Below are 7727 nucleotides of genomic sequence, written 5' to 3'. Positions count from 1 at the left end.
AAAAACTTTAACTATTGTTTTGGTAAACAAAATATGAGATATATGCCACAAAATCATACAGCTGGATTCCTATTTAAAATAAGTTTCCAATTGTGTAATTTTTGTTGTATATATATCTTATAATTGTTTGATCAAATTAATGGTCAGATATTTGTCTTGAATTGTGTGATATCCTAATAAATCATTATGGAGGGAGTTCACTTACTATCTTGCTCCCACATATGAGTTGAATTAATGCGGCCATGTTTTACCATTCTTGTGAATCCAGTGAGAGAAAACATGAACTAGAAAATGGGGAGCAAAAAAGTATTAGGTGGATATAACATTCTATTATACTTACTATTACATCAGAATTCAAAATGTGCAGAGTTTGATTTAACCACTATTACCTTTTTTAGGGATATTTTATAGACTCAATTATAGCACAAACACGATGACATAATACATTTCAGCAACTGCAAACCGAGCTTTAGATTTTCCGTCTTTTGAGTATTTCACATTTGATTTCTTCAAAATGTTTGCGGTGACCGATTTCTCAAGTGTGCAATTTTCTGCAACATCAAGGTAATCCTATGTAAATGGGTACAAGTACCATAACGAAAAAATTATAGCATTTGAGTTGTAAATTTTTGCAAGGATCTTGACAAAAATAGATATTTGCTATAAAAAAAATAATCTCATGATCTGTATGAGCCAGCAAAAAAAGGATAAACATTTCAGGCACCGTACAAACTGGAAGAAAACCTGGGTATAGATCGCTCAGTTCTATCACTTCTATCAGAAAAAATTAAAGATATATATCCATTATTTTGGTTCGGATCTTCTTCTACCCACTGAAGTATCAAAGATAAAATACTAGATAGAGCTTATAATCAACTTAATTAAAGAAAATAAGATCTTAGGAAAAACCAAAGCAAGCGAACTACTCGTTTATGTTTAGAGAACAATGCAATATTATTTCTATTGATAATTGATGTCTCAAAGAGAAATGTGAACTCAGTGGTAGAAGTATTCACCATCTTCACGATAACACATATTTACAATTAGGTGGGAACAAGCTGGCAAGTCTCATGTCATGATCATTGCGAGCAAGACACCTTGCTACGTAATTACTATACCCAAATTGTATGAAACCCATTACATGTGGGAAACATAACCATCCTCATCCCAGTCACCGAAAGGAATAACACCGAAGGGAATAGAGACAATGACGAGTTACATATTGGGGTCAACAAACTTCCTACTTGCACAGTCTATAGAGGATAAAAGATTTACTAGTCTCAAAGTATCTCGATTCTAATGGTAATGACTAGTCTTAGTATTTACATGGATATGACTAGTTTTAGAATTTACTAGTCCCATAGTGATTCGATTCTAATGGTCATTATCTATTTATACTAAACAATTTTACATATTTATATATCATTGTTCAATGTATATAATTTTTTCCATGCATAGCAGATAATTTAACTAATTTTTACTATATCAAACAACATAACCACATGGATGTAATAACTTAAAGTTAGTTGTTATGCAAGAGAACTTGATCTCTTAACATTAAATATAAAAGGATGGTAAAGTAACTTCATTTTGTCCTGATAATTGTGTTTTTAGTATTATTTAGGAACATCTTAATAGACCAAATTATGTTTGAAACTAAGTAATTACAAAATATCCTTCTATTATTTTGTGTGTATATTTTGGTACCTATAAGTATCTGCATACATTGCTATACAACATACGAGTCTCAAAATACCTAGTAGAGATTTATAGAGCATGAATTTTTAACTTAGTAATAAGAATTGTGAAATTCTAGTGTTTGAGATGTCAGGTAGCTTACCCATGCACTCGATAGTATTTACAATTAGGTAGAAGCCAACTAACAAATGTTTTTGTTGACAAGCTAAAAGAGGTTCATGAATGTCCTTATCCATTCCTCGGCTTGCTTACTAGTACTTATCTCGAGCCACCTCTACAACGGTAGCCCATACTAGTAAAAAAGAGTTTTGGCTCATGCCTTGCATATGCTTTCTTTCAAATGCATCTTAGACACCATTTTGAAATGTTAAAAATATGCGAACAAAAAATTCGTACATAAATCTCCACATTTTATGTGCGCATACGTTTCATGAAAAAATTGACTTTCCCGTGACATGTGCAAAAAAAGATAATTGATGCTAAAAATAATGTTTTTCACAAGAATATTGTTTACTTTTTTTACATGGGCCACAAAAGTTATCTGTTTTACAAAACCATACAAACGAATATAGATTATGAAGATGTGCATGCAAAAAAAATTATGAATTCTTTTTTACTGTGAAATATATCTTTTGGGTGGAAGGAGTATATGCTCCCGGGAGCCGAAATAAATTTCCGAAAATTAGAGCCTTCTGCAAAGTTTACAAAACATGTAGAGACATGTACTGAATTCGGAATTAATAGAAACACCAACGTAATCAAAATACCCACATAATTCGTACTTGATGTAAAATCTAGCATTGATAAATCTGGCACACAAAAAAAGTCTACATAATCTCAGTTGAACTTCATAACCCATAGTTTTTATGGAGCAAAACCTGTAATGCGGAAACTGAAATGTTCACGCGGAATGGGATATCTTCGTACATCAAAACAACATCAACATGAAATTATGATTGACTAAGACCATCTCCAGCCATCTCCCAGACGAGACCCCAGGACGCCTATTTTTCATCCGGATGGACGAAAACGGCCAGTCGCGTCCCCAATTTCTCGATTTCGCCCGGATTTGGGCTTTCATCCATCCGGAGAGTCCAAGTCATCCTGGCCCCCCGGGGAGCGTTCGGGGACTCCGGACGAAACGAAAGTGCGGGAAATGCCGAGAAAACTTCCCGCGCGGCTGGTGGTCCCGAATTGTCGGCGAGAGACCGATCGTCGTCCTCATCGCATCGTCTTCTGCACGCTGTGAAAATCTGCCGCCGGTCAGTCTTCGCCGAACGCGTAGCTTCCACATGGCAAGTTAATGCTGTCGCCCCGGTTTCACGCGCGTCGCCGTCTATTTATCGCCGAACTACCGCGTCTACCCGCATTCACCACGCCGTCCTCCTGTTCTCAATCTTCTCCAATCTCGAGCGAGAGCTAGCACCGATGGTGAACGACGGAGCAGCCAACAATGACTTCGGCCGCCACTCTCTCCACCAATGGGAGGGGCGGTTCCTGCACATGGCACGCTACCCGGCGCTGCCGGATTTCCGCGCGCCAGGAGGATGGCGACTCAGCACGGGCGGCGTCCCGATCCCGCCGACGCTGATGGGTCGCGCCGCCCTGGAGGCGGAGATCGACGCGGTGCTCGTCACTCGCGCGGAGGAGCGGTTCTGGCCGGACAACTATGAAGCGTGGACAGCGTTCTTCCGGCGAAGGTACGAGCGTGAACTCGCCGCGTACGACGGCCCTCCTCCCCCTCCTGCTAGGAATAACGCCGCTGGCCGCCACCGCTGGTGGAGCGCGCCTGGCCGCACCCTCGAAAATGTGCTCGTGCACATCGAGGGTGGGAAATCCCCCGTCCTGAAGAAGCCGCCGCTGGTGTCAGCCACCGTGTCGCGCCGGCACCGCAGCTCCTGGACACTGAGGAGGATGGCGTTGTCCTCCTCCTCGTCTGGGTCGAGGTCCGTGATACGCGTACAGCACGCGTCCGTTGGGAACCCCAAGAGGAAGGTGTGATGCGTACAGCGGCAAGTTTTCCCTCAGAAAGAAACCAAGGTTTATCGAACCAGGAGGAGCCAAGAAGCACGTTGAAGGTTGATGGCGGCGGGATGTAGTGCGGCGCAACACCAGAGATTCCGGCGCCAACGTGGAACCTGCACAACACAACCAAAGTACTTTGCCCCAACGAAACAGTGAGGTTGTCAATCTCACCGGCTTGCTGTAACAAAGGATTAGATGTATAGCGTGGATGATGATTGTTTGCAGAGAACAGTAAAGAACAAGTATTGCAGTAGATTGTATTTCAGATGTAAATAATGGACCGGGGTCCACAGTTCACTAGAGGTGTCTCTCCCATAAGATAAATAGCATGTTGGGTGAACAAATTACAGTCGGGCAATTGACAAATAAAGAGAGCATGACAATGCACATACACGATATGATGAATATTGTGAGATTTAATTGGGCATTACGACAAAGTACATAGACCGCTATCCAGCATGCATCTATGGCTAAAAAGTCCACCTTCAGGTTATCATCCGAACCCCTTCCAGTATTAAGTTGCAAACAACGAGACAATTGCATTAAGTATGGTGCGTAATGTAATCAATAACTACATCCTCGGACATAGCATCAATGTTTTATCCCTAGTGGTAACGGCACATCCACAACCTTAGAACTTTACGTCACATTGTCCCAGATTTAATGGAGGCATGAACCCACTATCGAGCATAAATACTCCCTCTTGGAGTTAAGAGTAAAAACTTGGCCAGAGCCTCTACTAATAACGGAGAGCATGCAAGATCATAAACAACACATAGGTAATAGATTGATAATCAACATAACATAGTATTCTCTATCCATCGGATCCCGACAAACACAACATATAGAATTACAGATAGATGATCTTGATCATGTTAGGCAGTTCACAAGATTCGACAATGAAGCACATGAGGAGAAGACGACCATCTAGCTACTGCTATGGACCCATAGTCCAGGGGTGAACTACTCACTCATCACTCCGGAGGCGACCATGGCGGTGAAGAGTCCTCCGGGAGATGATTCCCCTCTCCGGCAGGGTGCCGGAGGCGATCTCCTGAATCCCCCGAGATGGGATTGGCGGCGGCGGCGTCTCGGTAGGTTTTCCGTATCGTGGCTCTCGGTGCCGGGGGTTTCGCGACGAAGGCTTTAAGTAGGCGGAAGGGCAACGCGGGGGCCACACGAGGGCCCCACACACCAGGGCCGCGCGGCCAAGGGCCGGGCCGCCGCCGCCCTGTTGTGTCGGCGCCTCGTGGCCCCACTTCCTTTCCCCCTCGGTCTTCCGGAAGCTTCGTGCAAAAATAGGACCACGGGCGTTGATTTCGTCCAATTCCGAGAATATTTCCTTTGTAGGATTTCTGAAACCAAAAACAGCAGAAAACAGCAATCGGCTCTTCGGCATCTCGTTAATAGGTTAGTGCCGGAAAATGCATAAATACGACATATAATGTGTATAAAACATGTAGATATCATCAATAATGTGGCATGGAACATAAGAAATTATCGATACGTCGGAGACGTATCAGCATCCCCAAGCTTAGTTCCTGCTCATCCCGAGCAGGTAAACGATAACAAAGATAATTTCTGGAGTGACATGTCATCATAACCTTGATCATACTATTGTAAGCATATGTAATGAATGCAGCGATCAAAACAATGGTAATGACATGAGTAAACAACTGAATCATAAAGCAAAGACTTTTCATGAATAGCACTTCAAGACAAGCATCAATAAGTCTTGCATAAGAGTTAACTCATAAAGCAATAAATCAAAGTAAAGGTATTGAAGCAACACAAAGGAAGATTAAGTTTCAGCGGTTGCTTTCAACTTATAACATGTATATCTCATGGATATTGTCAACATAGAGTAATATAACAAGTGCAATATGCAAGTATGTAGGAATCAATGCACAGTTCACACAAGTGTTTGCTTCTTGACGTGGAGAGAGATAGGTGAACTGACTCAACATAAAAGTAAAAGAAAGGCCCTTCGCAGAGGGAAGCATTGATTGCTATATTTGTGCTAGAGCTTTGATTTTGCAAACAAGAAACAATTTTGTCAACGGTAGTAATAAAGCATATGTATCATGTAAATTATATCTTACAAGTTGCAAGCCTCATGCATAGTATACTAATAGTGCCCGCACCTTGTCCTAATTAGCTTGGACTACCGGGATCATCGCAATACACATGTTTTAACCAAGTGTCACAAAGGGGTACCTCTATGCCGCCTGTACAAAGGTCTAAGGAGAAAGCTCGCATTTTGGATTTCTCGCTTTTGATTATTCTCAACTTAGACATCCATACCGGGACAACATAGACAACAGATAATGGACTCCTCTTTAATGCATAAGCATGTAGCAACAATTAGTGTTCTCATATGAGATTGAGGATATATGTCCAAAACTGAAACTTCCACCATGATTCATGGCTTTAGTTAGCGGCCCAATGTTCTTCTCTAACAATATGCATGCTCTAACCATTAAAGTGGTAGATCTCCCTTACTTCGGACAAGACGGACATGCATAGCAACTCACATGATATTCAACAAAGAGTAGTTGATGGCGTCCCCCAGAAAACATGGTTATCGCACAACAAGCAACTTAATAAGAGATAAAGTGCATAAGTACATATTCAATAGCACAATAGTTTTTAAGCTATTTGTCCCATGAGCTATATATTGCAAAGGTAAAGAATGGAAATTTTAAAGGTAGCACTTCAAGCAATTTACTTTGGAATGGCGGAGAAATACCATGTAGTAGGTAGGTATGGTGGACACAAATGGCATAGTGGTTGGCTCAAGGATTTTGGATGCATGAGAAGTATTCCCTCTCGATACAAGGTTTAGGCTAGCAAAGTTATTTGAAACAAACACAAGGATGAATCGGTGCAGAAAAACTCACATAAAAGACATATTGTAAACATTATAAGACTCTACACCGTCTTCCTTGTTGTTCAAACTCAATACTAGAAATTATCTAGACTTTAGAGAGACCAAATATGCAAACCAAATTTAAGCAAGCTCTTCGTATTTCTTCATTAATGGGTGCAAAGTATATGATGCAAGAGCTTAAACATGAGCACAACAATTGCCAAGTATCAAATTATTCAAGACATTTTAGAATTACTACATGTAGCATTTCCCGATTCCAACCATATAACAATTTAACGAAGAAGATTCAACCTTCGCCATGAATACTATGAGTAAAGCCTAAGGACATATTTGTCCATATGCAACAGACGGAGCGTGTCTCTCTCCCACACAATGAATGCTAGGATCCATTTTATTCAAACAAAACAAAAACAAAAACAAACCGACGCTCCAAGCAAAGCACATAAGATGTGATGGAATAAAAATATAGTTTCAGGGGAGGAACCTGATAATGTTGTCGATGAAGAAGGAGATGCTTTGGGCATCCCCAAGCTTAGACGCTTGAGTCTTCTTAGAATATGCAGGGGTGAACCACTAGGGCATCCCCAAGCTTAGAGCTTTCACTCTCCTTGATCATATTGTATCATCTCCCTCTCTTGATCCTTGAAAACTTCCTCCACACCAAACTCGAAACAACTCATTAGAGGGTTAGTGCATAATAAAAATTAACATGTTCAGAGGTGACACAATCATTCTTAACACTTCTGGACATTGCATAAAGCTACTGGACATTAATGGAACAAAGAAATTCATCCACCATAGCAAAAGAGGCAATGCGAAATAAAAGGCAGAATCTGTCAAAACAGAACAGTCCGTAAAGATGGATTTTATTGAGGCACCAGACTTGCTCAAATGAAAATGCCCAAATTGAATGAAAGTTGCGTACATATCTGAGGATCACGCACGTAAATTGGCATATTTTTCTGAGCTACCTACAAGAGAGGCAGGTCGAAATTCGTGACGAGCAAAGAAATCGTATTCTATCGCGAGTAATCCAAATCTAGTATGAACCTTACTATCAAAGACTTTACTTGGCACAATAATGCACAAAACTAAGATAAGGAGAGGTTGCTAC

Source organism: Lolium rigidum, chromosome 7 (genome assembly GCF_022539505.1).
Source record: "Lolium rigidum isolate FL_2022 chromosome 7, APGP_CSIRO_Lrig_0.1, whole genome shotgun sequence".
NCBI classification, from domain to species: domain Eukaryota; kingdom Viridiplantae; phylum Streptophyta; class Magnoliopsida; order Poales; family Poaceae; genus Lolium; species Lolium rigidum.
Note: the sequence above shows the minus strand (reverse complement) of the source record.